Below are 14,732 nucleotides of genomic sequence, written 5' to 3' on the forward strand. Positions count from 1 at the left end.
TTCCCCCCCAAAGAACCAGCTTTTTCTTTTCACTGATTTTATGCATAGTTTTTTTGGACTCTATTTCATTGATTTCTGCCTTAATTGTTACTGTCTAGTAGTTTTGGGTTTTGTTTGCTTTTGTTTTTCTAGCAGTTTTATTGTATCATGAGGATGTTTATTTGTACTTTTTCTATTTTCTTTATGTGTGCATCTAAAGCTATGAACTTTCCTCTCAATCCTGCTTTTGCCATATTCCAGAAATTCCAGAGTGATATATTTTAATTTTCATTGAATTGTAAGAAATTTCTAATTTCCTCCTTTATTTCTTTAGCGATCCACATGTTGCTCAGCAGTTTGTTGTTCAGTCTCCATATTTCAACTGTTTTCTGCAGTATGTTTTGTTACTGAGGACTAGCTTGATTCTACTGTGATCAGATAGGATCAATCCTTTTACATTTGCACAGGTTTGCTGTTTGTCTTAAGAGATGGTTAATTTTAGAGAATGTTCCACATGCTGCTGAGAAGAATGTGAATTGTGTGGTTGTTGGGTGAAATATTCTGTAGATGTCTATGAAGTCCATTTGGGTTATGGTGTCATTTAATTTAGAAGCTTCTTTGCCTATCTGTTTCGTTGACCTGTCCTTTGGTGAGAGTGGAGTATTAAAGTCTCCTACTACTATCATGTTCTGTAAGTCTAAGAGTGTTTGTTTAATATATTTAGATACTCCATTGTTTGGTGCAACCAATTTTTTTGACTGAAAGTTTGAATAAAATGAAAAATGTCTAGGAAACTATGAATAATTTCTCAGCTTTGCTTATAAGCAAACAAAAATGTGAAGAGAATAACGAGAAAGAAAAAAAATCTGCCACAGATATATAAAGAAAAGTGTGGACTGGGGACCATAGCTCAGTGATAGAGGGCTTGCCATTATGAGTCTCTGGATTCCGTCCTCAGCAGTGCACAAAGGAAGCAGAGAGGGTGGGGAGGGTATATTCCCATGGTTTGTAAGTAAACTTTTGTATTTTCAGGAATATAAAATTACTATGACATTGTTAAGCTTTTATATTGGGGAAAAAACTTTTTTGTTGTTGTTGTTTTTTTTCATTTTGCCCTTCTTCAAACTGGAGAACATAATTCTGATCTCAAAATCTGGTACAATTTAAAAATACAAATCCATGTCACTAAAACTTTCACAATATAATGTATGTGTGTGTGTATTTCAACATAGTATCAAAATCATTACAACCTGAATACTATCAGTAATTATAGAAGAATGCCACAGTAGGAAATCTACTGATGTAATCTTTCAAAAGAGGAAAATTTTTGCTATCATTTTGATGGATTTTTTTTTTTTTTTTTTTTTGGTCAGTCATGGGGCTTGAACTCTGGGCCTGGGCGCTGTCCCTGAGCTCTTCAGCTCAAGACTAGCACTCTACCACTTGAGCCACAGTGCCATTTCTGGTTTTCTGGTGGTTAATTGGAGATAAGAGCCTCATAGACTTTCCTGCTCAGTCTGGCTTTGAACTGTGATCCTCAGATATCAGCCTCCTGAGTAGCTAGGACTACAGGTATGATGGATGCCCTGCTTTTGACAGATTTTTAAAAAGAATTAGAGAAAAGTCTATAGTTTCTTTTCTTACCCTCTATATTAAAACATTTATTGAAAGTAGATAATTAGGAAAATATAAATTTTTTTTTTTTGGGTCCGGTCGTGGGGCCTGAACTCTGGGCCTGGGCACTGTCCCTCAGCTCTTCAGCTCAAGGCTAGCACTCTACCACTTGAGCCACAGCGCCACTTCTGGCTTTTTTCTTTTTGCTTATGTGGTGCTGAGGAATCGAACCCAGGGCCTCATGCATGCAAGGCAAGCGCTCTACCACTGAGCCACCTTCCCAGCCCGAGGAAAATATAAAATTATTATATACAAAATATTCACTCTTTTTTTAAACAACTTTTTGGGGTTTTTTTTGGCCAGTCCTGGGGTTTGAACTCAGGGCCTGTGCATTGTCCCTCAGCTTCTTTTTCCTCAAGGATAGTGCTGTACTACTTGAGCCACAGCACTACTTCTGGCTTTTTCTGTCTATGTGGTACTGAGGAATCAAACCCAGGGCTTAATGGATGTTAAGCTAGCACTCTACCAGAAAGCCACCTTCCCAGCCCAATTCTTGTAGTATCAATTTTAAAACAAAATATTAAAATCATAAAACTTTACTATACAGTGAGATTTCTGTATGATATACTTCTATTAAGTCATTAAAATTATGAATGGTTCCTTTCCTTAAAAAAAAAAAAAAAGATAGAGTCGGTGAAAGGGGCCACTTCAGTAAAAGATTCAAACAGTATATCTAGCTTGGTTAAAAATTTTCATTAAAGGGGCTGGGGAGGTGGCTCAGTGGTAGAGCGCTTGCCTTGCATGCTTGAGGCCCTGGGTTCGATTCCTCAGCACCACATAAGCAAAAAGAAAAAAAGCCGGAAGTGGTGCTGTGGCTCAAGTGGTAGAGCGCTAGCCTTGAGCTGAAGAGCTGAGGGACAGCGCCCAGGCCCAGAGTTCAGGCCCCACAACTGGACTCCCCCCCAAAAATTTTTTTCATTAAAATTATAATACTGTATATCATTTTCTTGCCTAATTAACTTGGTAAAAAAACAAATAAGAGAATTTCCCAGTGCTTCCAAGAAGAAAGGATATGGGCATTCTTGTCAGAGAGGACTGATGGAAATGTAATCTAAAAACACTTTTTCAAGGATCTACTTATAAATATATGCCAAAAGTCTTTTAAAATGTAAAGACTTTTTGTCTTTGAAATTCTAAGGTTACAAATTTGTCCCAAGGGCAAAAATTAAGGCTAAGCCCAAGAGTTAGCCTTGTAGACATTTATTATATTTTTTCAAAATATATATTTAAGTCAACAAGTGGAATAGAAGGAAAACTGTCTAGAAAACCATAAAGTTCTCATTGTTACTTATGTTCAAGCAAAAATGTGAAGAGAATTACCAGGAAGAAAGGACTAAAATCTGTCAGATACACCATTACAAAGGAGAATGTGAGTTGGAGATTGAGACAAGGTCATATACTATTTAGCTCAGGCTAGCCTCAAACTTGTGATCCTACTGCCTCAGCTTCTCAAGTGTTGGTATTACTAGTGAGCATCACCTTATTCAGATGTTAATTGAGAGATGCTAAACTTCACTGACGACACCAAAACTATTTTCAAGTATCCTCTCAGTACCAATTACTGTGTATGTTATACATTCTCCAGATGTAGGGAAAATTGCCACAATACAAAAGAGGACATACTGTTAGCAGCTCTAATTCCTGTTCTACTTCCTATTACTTAAGTGACCTTAGGCAAGATACTAAACCTTGAATTCTTAGGTTTTTCTGCTGGGGATCAAACCCAGGGCCTGAAACATGCTATGCAATGCCTTACCATTAACCTACACCCACAGCCCTATATGTTGATTTCTTGATCAGTAAAACAATTATAGTTGAATAGTAATTAGATAAATACGTAAAATGCCTACCCTCATACCTAATACAGAATAGACATTATTGTTCCCACCAATTAACAGCAAAAATACATTAAAATAGTCTAATGATAAAATATAGGTGAATGTGACTTAAGACAACTTGATTTGAAACCCACTGCATTATAACTATAGTCCATAATAATGAAAGTTGCACCACGGTTGCTAACTAAAGAACAGAGCTAATGCCCACATTGTACAAATAATTGCTAATGCTCACTATTTAGTTAAGGAGAATGGCAATGGAGGTGACTCAGTCTGCTGCTACAATTAGAGCAAGAAATCAAGTTGCCTTGGAAACTGCTTATAGCCCAACAATTACTATTCAAGAACTTTGTAGTTTGTTTCTTGTGCTAGGAATTAATTTCAAAAGGAGTTTGAAAGTAGCAGAATGTTTGTCACAGTATTACTACATGAAGATATCCTCAGGGGCTGGGAAGGTGGCTCAGTGGTAGAGCGCTTGCCTTGCATGCCTGAGGCCCTGGATTCGATTCCTCAGCACCACATAAGCAAAAAGAAAAAAGCTGGAAGTGGCACTGTGGCTCAAGTGGTAGAGCGCTAGCCTTGAGCTAAAGAGCTGGGGGAGAGCACCCAGGCCCAGAGTTCAGGCCTCATGACCGTACCCCCCCCACCCCCCCGCCAAAAAAAAGAAGATCCTCAGTTCAGACATCAGTGGCTTTATATTTTCAAAACCTAAAGTACATATATGGCCTAAGTTTTAGCCAATGGTGTTGGTAATTATATAGTTAAAATACAATGTTGCTGGGCAGCAGTGGTTCATGCCTGTAATCCTAACTACTCAGACAACTGAGATATAAGGATCATGGTTTGAAGCTAGCCCCGGGCAGAAAAGTCCCCAGGAGACTCTTATCTCCAATTAACCATTCAAAAACCATAAGTGGTGCTGTGGCTCAAGTGGTAGATTGCTAGCCTTGAGCACAAAGAGGCTCAGGGACAGCACCCAGGCCCTGAGTTCAAGCCTCACCACCTATAAAAAAAACAAAATAAATAAAATACAATGTTTGTCATTATGCTTTTATAATATATTAACTTTTGGAAATATAATCAAAAGGGCTTAACTTAGAATCACATTTTGCAATCAATTAAGGTAAGCTGAGACTACCTGTCATTTTGAGGTAATGATTTTTTGAGGGAAGAGAGATGGTAATTTTATTTTCCTGGAAGGAAGTTTTTAGAAAAAATTATCAGTAAATTAAAATCAAAATAAAAAACAAAGTCGTACATAGCATGAAGGGAATCCTCTTTGTGAAACAAAGAGAAAAATGATATTAATGTAAAATTCAGAAAAAGGCTATTAAAATGTGTCCTTGGCACAAAGAAATGTGATTCTCCTTATCTCTCATTTTTTTACTACATTTCTTCATCTACTAAGTATCAGTTTGGGGTAAGAAAGATATTTTGTTATGAGGAAGACAAAGCCAAGTACCAGTGGCTCATGCTTGTAATACTAGCTATTAAAGAGGCTGAGGTTTGAGGATCACAATTTGAAGCCAGCCTTGACAGGAAATCCTTGAGACTTATCCAGAGGTGGAGGGGAGTTGTGGCTCAAGTGGTAGAGAACTAACCTCGAGCAAAATGGTTCAGGGACAGTGCATGGGTTCTAAGTGCAAGCCCCAGGACTAGTACACCCACTCACACACCCACACCCACACACCTACCCACACATACACCCACACACGCACGCGCGCGCACACACACACACACACAAATGTAAGTAAAAGACATTTGTGGTAATAAGCAAACTGTAACAGGAGTACTTTCAAGTTCATGTTTTAGTATCAACAGCAGCAGACAAATTCACTTGGCAGAATTTCTCAGCCAAGTACAGTAACTGTCAGAGGTAATAATAGAATGAAGATGCAGTTGTGTATTACAATATCGTATATTCCCATTACCTATTACCAGACTGCACCAAACTCACTGCTACATCATGCTCTCTGCCATGAAAGAAAGGACAAGTAAACTTGTACTTCCTAGACCAGCTCACAGTGGGTCCCAATGAGGATATTAGCAGTTCAATAAGGTATTTGGAGCAGGGCTTGGCCCTGGATAAGAGTAACAGAAAATGTTTATAGTCATGCCCTATAAAATGGAAAGAACAGGGAGCCAGGAATCAAAAAGACCTGATTGCTTCTAAGCTTAAGCAACTCTCATTTAACCTCTCAGGATGAAATACCCCCCCCCCCCATTCTCTCTCTCTCTCTTTCTCTCTCTTGCCAGTACTAGAGCCTGAACTCAGGGCCTGGGCACTGTCTCTGAGCTACTGTTTTACTTGAGGCTAGCACTCTACCACTTAGGCCACAGCACCACTTCTGGCTTTCTCTATTTATGTGATACTGAGGAACTGAACCCACCAAGCCACATTTCCAGCCCAGGATTTCTTCTCTTGTTAAACAGAAATGTAGTGCTTATCTATACTATAAAGTTATGAGATTGACTGATTAGAAAATGACTGTTAACTGTAAATGCTACCGGAAGGTATAGTCAACTAGGTCAATTACAAGTGATTTTCTTTTTCTTTTGTCAGGGATGGTTGTACATGCTTATAGTCTTAGCACTCAGAAGGCTGAAAGGAAGGAGGATATTGAGATTTGAGACCAGCCTGGGCTATGTAGTAAAATCTAGTCTCAATTAAAAAAAAAAAAAAAACCAAACTAAAAACAACTGATATTTTAGTCTTTGACTCTAGGAATCCTGCCCTTCTCTAATTTTGTTTGAATATTAAGAAAAAACAAAAAGGTTAGATAATTCAGCATCAGATAAAAGGAAATGACCATCATTCGCAGCTTCAGATTCTTTTTTTCTTTTTTTAGTTAAAGGCAAGCCATGCTTTCCCTAAGATTCAGAGTCAACGATGTTATTAGACATACAGCAGCTCAGGGATGTGTGTTAAGAAATGGCACATACTGTATCATTCATGCTTCTATTACAAGAATGAGGTGACAGTCTTCCGTAATGGGCATCATTAAGTTAACTTTAGCACAGGAGTACTTTAGTAAAACCTCTAAGACATTGTATCAAAAAAGCTAAAAATCAGTTAAAATCTTTGCAAATGGACTGCAGCTGTAGCTTAGTGGTAGATACTTACTTAGTGGTTCTATCCATAGCACACAAAATCTTCCTGAAAAATTCCTTAGCTTTTCTAAGTAACTGCATTAAGAATTAGGTAAAAGCGCTCATATTTCCAGAGTGAGAAAATGATAGTATAAAATCAATTTTAGGAATTTAACTTTCTCCTTAATAAAAATGTCTGTCTAAGCAAAAGTTTTAGAAAGCTGTTTTTCTCTTATGTATTTCATTTACACTTCAGAAACCTGTTGTGGGCTGGGAAGGTGGCTCAGTGGTAGAGCACTTGCCTTGCATGCATGAGGCCCTGGGTTCGATTCCTCAGCACCACATAAGCAGAAAAAAAAAGCCGAAAGTGGCGCTGTGGCTCAAGTGGTAGAGCTCTAGCCTTGAGCTGAAGAGCTGAGGGACAGCACCCAGGCCCAGAGTTCAGGCCCACTACCAGACCCCCCAAAAAAAAGAAAAGAAAAGAAACGTGTTGTGAAGTTATTTGAACCAACCTATCAATTTTTTTTTGTTGTTGTTGTTGGTTGTGTAGCTTGAACTCTGGGCCTGGGCGCTGTCCCTCAGCTCTTCAGTTCAAGGCCAGCACTCTACCACTTAAGCCACAGCACTACTTTAAGTTTTCTGAGTGGTTAATTGGAGATAAGAGTCTCATGGACTTTTCCTGCCCGGGCTAGCTGTGAACCCTGATTCTCAGCCTCCTGAGGGTTTACAGGCGTGAGCTACCAGTGCCCAGGTTAACCTATCAATTATTATCCATCAAGTTGCTGCTAACTCTCTGTGGTGTGTTAAAAAGCAAAACACAAACAAACAAACAAAAAAAAAACCCCAGAATGATCATAACATTTTTAATGACTTTAACTTTATGTCAATTAAGATTTGAGTAAACTAGATGAGGAATCAGACATGTAGAGCAAATATGAGAACGAACTGAAAGACAGAAATAAAAAATGCATTAATTGCACATATGAAAATCCACTTGCAGTAATCTGCCTTTTACAAAACATGTCAAAATAGTTGCTCTCTGGATATTTGTTTTTGCTCTCAAGAGCTTTGTTAATTGACATCGAACACATGCCCTGTGCTCTGTGTTTCCCTTTAATTTTCTGGCCTCAGTAGGTTTGGTTGAGTGTCATCTAGGCAGGTGGGGTAGTTTCATTAACAACTTCAGGTTACCAGGCTAAGTGAGAAAATTTAATCAGTTCTCCCAGTGGCTACCACTGAGTCACCACAACGTTCCCAAATGAAATTGAACAAATTAACAACATTAGCAAATTAACAAATACTAAATGGTTTTATGAAAAAGTGGAGTCCAGAGTGGAGGGGGGAGAATTGAATTATGGAAAACACTATACAGGCAGAAGAAAGGGAGGAGACACAGATATAATTCGAAATAAGACCTGAACACAGCAGCACAGGAAGTGTCCTTCAAGGTTTATATTTTCATCATCTAGTAAGTGTTGTTAGAAGTTTCCAGTTAATAGGAGATGCTAAAAGTAGGAGAAAATGTCTACTTGTGGAATCTAAAATTCATCAGCAGTTTTAGTCTATTTCTTCTAAATTTTCAAAAATCAGACAATATTTTTAAACTGTGTGGATGAGCAAATTCCTTTAAAGAAATTAGAGACAAAGAGTAATATAAACAGGAATTATGACTTAGATAGTAATACATTCAAATCAACTTTCAAAATGATTCCAAATATTTACTATATCAGAAGAATTTTCTCCTCCTTTTCTTCTTTCCCTTCCTCTCTCCTTTTCCTTCCTTCCTTCTTTCCTTCCTTCCTTCCTTCCTTCCTTCCTCTCTCTCTTCTCTCTCTCCCTTCCTTCATTCCCCTCTCTCTCTCTCTTTCTTTCTTTCTTTCTTTTTCTTTCTTTCTTTCCTGGTCTTGGGGCTTGAACTCTGGGCCTGGGTGCTATCCCTGAGTTCCTTTTTGCTCAAGGCTAGCACTGTACAATTTGAGTCACAATGCCACTTTTTCTGTGATCCAGTTTTTTTCTATAATTAATTGAAGATAATAGTCTCATGGACTTTCCTGTCTGGGCTGGCTTTGAACTGCAATCCTCAGATCTCAGCTTTCTCAGTAGCTAGGATTATAGGTGTGAGCCACCAGTGCCTGGCTTATTTCCTATTTCTTGTCCCTATACTTTCAATTTTAATTTTTATCCAAGTAATGTGAACCCAATTTAAAATTCATGAAGCTAGTACATTGAAAAGATCCGCCCTTGGCCCATCCTTTAAATATCCACTACCGAGTACAAATACTTTTAACCATACTTAGCTATGCGCAAAACAGTTGCTTTCTTATCATGTGTGTTATTTCTGAATTTTAAATTTTATATTTTTTCAATTATCTATTATCTTGTGTGTGTGTGTGTGTGCATGTGTGTGCGCACACGTGCACGCATGTATGTGCCCAGATTCTGAGCATTTTTTGTTTTTTCTCAAGGCTAGTGCTCTATCACTTGAGCCACAGATCCAATTCTGGATTTTTGGTAACTAACTGGAGGTAAGAATCTCAAGGATTTTGCTGCTTGGGAAGGCTTCAAGCTGCAAGCCTCAGATCTCTATCTCAAGGATTACACGTATGAGCTACTTGCCTGGCTTATTTTTTGAAAAATTAAAGCAAATTAATTTTAGAATGAGCTTAAGGGGGCTGGGGGTTTAGCCCAGCGGAAGGGCGCCCGCCTGGCGCACCCAAGGCCGTGGGTTCGGCTCTCAGCCCTAGTTTAAAAAAAAAAAAAAAAAATAGAATGAGCTTAAGGTATTTACTTATTTACTAAACTATGAATACAGTCATTAAAGAAAACCTGCATGAAGAAAAACACTTAAAATATTCCTCTAAGCTAAGTTACTGAAAGAAATAAAAGCAAGATTAAGATCATGCTTCATATTTTATGATTCTGCTTTGAGACAATGGCAATTAACCAAATTCTCTTCTATCTGAATGTCTATCTGCAGCATGAGAGGGAGAGAAGAAGAATTTCTCATGCTTAGTTACTGGAGTCAAATTTGGGTATATGAAAGCTAAAATACATTTCAAAGTGCTTTCTAATTCAATTAGGCCTCTCTGAACTGCACACCCATGACCACTGCCTTTACTGACAAATTCATTTTGCAGCCCTCAGAAGTGAATCTTAGGTTGTTGGGTTTTTCCTGTTCTCATTCTCTTTCTTTCTTCTTTTCTTTCTTTGTAAGGCTGACATTCCCAACAGGCAGAACAGTGATCCTACAGGCTTCCTTTCTTACTCCTGTGCTATTACATTTAATTTGTGTGCTTTTATAACTTTCTACTAAATGCCCACAGATTTCTAAATGAGTATCCATTCAATAAATCCAAGAAAAAAATGATTACAAGTGCTTCAAACTCAATGGACAGAAGGTTCTACATAAGTAATATAGTAAGGACACTTGGATAACAGCATGAGAAGAAAACAAAAAATAATCTAAAGCTTTTTTCCCCCATAAACACATACACATAAACATATGCTTGTACACACACACACACACACACACACACACACACACACACACACACACACATCCCTCACACATATGATGTTGTCCTTTGTGAAGTACTCATTTTTCTCACTGTCAGTCTTTAAAACCTCTTCCTGTGTATCTTTTGATAGAAAAATGACAAACAATTGTAAAGCAGAAACAATTTTTTTACTATTTTTTCACTACTTTTCTTTTTTATTAATAAGTTTTTTTATTGTGAAAATACTGTACAGAGGGGTTACAGTTACATGAGCAATATAATGATTATATTCCTTATCAAGCAGTGTTGCCTCCTCCTTTATTTCCCCTTACCATTCCTGTGCAAATTTATATTTGCTTTTAGGAAGTATTTCATTTGAACCATGTATAGGCTGATCACCGGAAGCTTTGTTATACAATGTAAGAGATATTTGAGTACATTCTGTAGTTTCATGGAAATAATTCCAATGCTCTAATGAAGCCATTTGGAGCTTCCTATAACCTGAGAGATTGAGTGATTTTTTTTTATTTGTTTTAGTAAGAAAAAAATAAAAACAGATACAAGTTTACAGAAAATTAATCAAGATATTTAGTTATTCTGAGGTTTACTAGTGGGTGCTGTCCCTGAGCTTTATAGCTCCAGGCTAGTATTCTACCATTTGAGTTGCAGCTCCACTAAGCCTTTTTTGGTGGTTAATTGGTGATAATATTCTCACCAATTTTTGTGGCTTGGAATGATGATCCTCAGATTTCAGCCTCCTGAGTAGCTAAAGGTATGAGCCAGTGGCATCCTGATGAAAAGATATTTTTTTTGAAAAAGATTTTTAATAGGTTCCTTCGGTGATAAACTTGTTTTTCAGTGACAGAATAAAAGACCTATTTTTCTATCTTTCAGTTGGTAGGAGCTATAGTGGTAATAACAAAGGTCACTCAGATTTACATGGTAGTATGTTACATGCTAAATATTTTGCTAAATAGCTTTGATGCATTATTTCACTTAATTTTTACAATGGCATGAGCTATATATCATTTTCATTTAACAGATGGGAAAATTGAAGATTAGTGGGATCAAGGTCATGTGAAGGTTAAATATAGCTCTTTCAGAGTTCAATGTATTCTTTTATTCTTTTATTTTTTTTTTTTTTTTTTTTTTATTGTAAAGCTACTATACAGAGGGTCACAGTTACATGAGTGAGGTTATGAGTACACTTCCTCTTGAACATTGTTACCCCCTCCATTGTTTTCCCCCTACCATCCCCTCCCTCCCTCCCTTCCCCGAGGTTCTTTTTTTTTTTTTTTTTTTTTTTTTTGATTGTGATTAAATGATTACATAATTTCAAAGTCACAAGTTCATTCTAACTTCCCTGGAGCAAATTGTCTACCACAGTCTGTAATATATAACAGTGTTCACATGTTATATACCATATTTGTGATCAGCAGCATGAGGATATTTAGTAGTGGTTCAACCAGATGAGCGGGAGTTCTTTGTTTCTTAAGTCCTGTTAGTTTTGTCGTATCACTAACCTTTTGGATTTAGCATCCACTTATGAGGGAGACCATGTACCGTTTGTCTCTTCGTTCTTGGCTTACCTCGCTCAACATGATTCCTTCTAGCTCCATCCATTTCCCTGCAAATGCCATTATTTTGTCATTTCTAATGGCTGCATAATATTCCATTGTGTATAGATACCACAATTTTTGGATCCATTCATCTGTGGTGGGGCACCTAGGTTGTTTCCATATCCTAGCTATTGCGAACAGTGCTGCAATAAACATGGAGGTGCACGTGTCCTTGTATATTGGTTCCTGTTGTTCAGGGTAGATGCCTAGAAGTGGTATGACTGGGTCGTAAGGGAGGTCAATCTTTAGCTTTCTAAGGACCCTCCAGACTGCTTTCCAAAGTGGTTGTATAAGTGTACATTCCCACCAGCAGTGTAATAGGGTTCCTCTTTCTCCACATCCCCTCCAGCATTTGTCGTTGGCTGAGTTGGGGATGTGGGACATTCTGACTGGGGTAAGGTGGTATCTCAGGGTTGTCTTTATTTGCATTTCCTTCACCACCAGGGATGATGAACATTTCCTCATGTGTTTCTTTGCCATTTTTATTTCTTCATTTGAGAAGTCCCTCTTTAGTTCCCTTGCCCATTTAGTAATTGGTTTGTTAGGTTTGGGAGGGATTAGTTTCTTGAGTTCCCTGTATATACAGGATGTTAACCCCTTGTCTGATATATTGCTGGTAAATATTTTTTCCCAATTAGTTGGTTGTCTTTCTAGCTTAGTTGCGATAGATTTAGCTGTGCAGAAGCTTTTTATTTTAAGGTAGTCCCATTTGTCGAGTCTCTCTCCAACTTGTTGTGACCCTGGGACTCTGTTCAGGAAGTTCCTTCCTGTGCCTATTAGTTCAAGTGTCTCTCCTACTCTGTCCTGCAGTAGTTTCAGAGATTCAGGTTTAATGTTAAGGTCTTTAATCCATTTTGAGTTGATGTTGGTGCATGGTGATAGGCTGGGGTCCACTTTTAGTTTTCTGCATGTGGCTGCCCAGTTTTCCCAGCACCAGCGGTTGAAGAGGCTGTGTTTCTTCCATTGTATGTCTTTGGCTCCTTTGTCGAATATCAGCTGGCTGTAGGCCTGTGGATTTATATCTGGATCTTCTATTCTGTTCCATTGGTCTTCGGGTCTGTTTTTGTGCCAGTACCATGCTGTCTTTGTGATTATAGCTCTGTAGTAGAGTTTGAAGTTCGGCATGGATAGCCCTCCCATATTGTCTTTATCCCCTAGAATTGTTTTGGCTATTCTAGGTCTTTTGTTGTTCCATATAAATTTTTGGACTGTTTTCTGTATTTCAGTGATGTACGTCATTGGGATTTTAATAGGAATTGCATTGAATTTGTATATTAATTTTGGAAGTATCACCATCTTTACTATATTAAGTCGGCCTATCCAGGAGCATGGGAGGTCTTTCCATTTCCTAGTGTCTTCTGCAATTTCTTTCTTTAACTTTTTATAGTTCTCATTAAATAGTTCTTTTACATCTTTGGTTAGGTTAATTCCTAAATATTTTATTTTTTGGGAGGTTATTGTGAATGGGGTTGCTCCCTTTATTTCCCTCTCTTCCTGTGCGTTATCAGTGTATAGGAAGGCAACTGATTTTTGTGGGTTTATTTTGTATCCTGCTATTTTGCCGAAGTGACTTATGATTTCTAAAAGTTTGGGGATGGAGTTTTTGGGATCGTGGAGGTATAGTATCATGTCGTCTGCAAAAAGGGATAGTTTCACTTCTTCTTTCCCTATGCGGATCCCTTTAATGTCTTTTTCTTGCCTTATTGCCCTGGCTAAGGGTTCTAGGACTATGTTGAAGAGGAGTGGAGACAGTGGACATCCTTGCCTTGTTCCTGTTTTTAGGAGGATTGGTTGTAGCTTTTCCCCATTAAGTATAATATTGGCTATTGGTCTGTCATAAATGGCTTTTATTGTTTTTAGAAATGTTCCTTCTATTCCTATTTTCTCCAGAGCTTTTAGCATGAATGAATGTTGAATTTTATCAAAGGCCTTTTCTGCATCTGTGGCGATAATCATGTGATTCTTGACCTTGGCTCTGTTGATATGCTGGATTACATTTATTGACTTACGTATGTTAAACCATCCCTGTGTCTCTGGGATGAAGCCTACCTGATCATAGTGTATTATTTTTTTTATGTGTTTCTGGATTCTGTTAGCTAGAATCTTGTTAAGGATCTTTGCATCTGTGTTCATCAAGGAGATTGGCCTGTAATTCTCCTTTTTGGTTGGGTCTTTGCCTGGTTTGGGGATGAGTGTGATATTGGCTTCGTAGAATGAGTTTGGGATAGCTCCCTCCTTCTCTGTTTCTCTGAAGAGCTTGAGGAGTATGGGTATTAGTTCTTCTTTAAAGGTCTTATAGAATTCTGCTGTGAATCCATCTGGTCCTGGGCTTTTTTTTGTTGGAAGACTTTTGATAGCTTCCTGTATCTCATTATAGGATATTGGCTTATTTAATTGGTTAACTTCTTCTTTGCTCAGTTTGGGTAACTTGTATTTCTCTAAAAATGCATCCATTTCCGCCAGATTTTCTTCCTTTAGAGAGTATAGCTTTTGAAAGTAGTCTGTTAGAATTGTTTGGATATCTTGGGTACGTGTTGTGATGTTTCCCGTGGCATCCCTAATCCTATTAATATGGGTTTCCTCTCTTCTTTTTTTAATTAATCTTGCCAACGGGCCATCAATTTTGTTTATTTTTTCAAAGAACCAGCTTTTTGTTTGGTTTATTTTGGTTATGGTTTTCTGATTTTCTAATTGGTTAATCTCTGCTCTCAATTTGGTTATCTGGCTTCGTCTAGTAGCTTTAGGTCCCATTTTTTCTTGTTTTTCTAGCTGTTTTAGTTGCAACATGAGATTATTTACTTGGTCTGTCTCCATTCTCTTGATGTGGGCACTGAGGGCAATAAATTTGCCCCTCAGGACTGCTTTTGCTGTGTCCCACAAGTTTCTTTGTGAGGTGTTTTCATTTTCATTGAGTTCTAGGAAATGCTTTATTTCTTCTCTGATCTCTTCTGTTACCCAGGCCTTGTTAAGGAGTGTGCTGTTCAATTTCCATGTATTAGAGAAATTTCTGCGGTATGCTTTGTTATTGAGAGCTA

At 37.9% G+C, this 14,732-nt stretch overlaps 1 protein-coding gene across 2 annotated transcripts in view; it reads right to left on the minus strand.

The window, feature by feature from the left end:
- Positions 1-14,732, minus strand: part of Dym (dymeclin) — a 322,312-nt gene that overhangs the window by 75,745 nt on the left and 231,835 nt on the right. The window lies entirely within an intron of this gene.

The sequence above is a fragment of the Dipodomys spectabilis genome, unplaced genomic scaffold, assembly GCF_019054845.1.
Source record: "Dipodomys spectabilis isolate Male_0828 unplaced genomic scaffold, ASM1905484v1 ptg000024l, whole genome shotgun sequence".
NCBI classification, from domain to species: Eukaryota; Metazoa; Chordata; class Mammalia; order Rodentia; family Heteromyidae; genus Dipodomys; species Dipodomys spectabilis.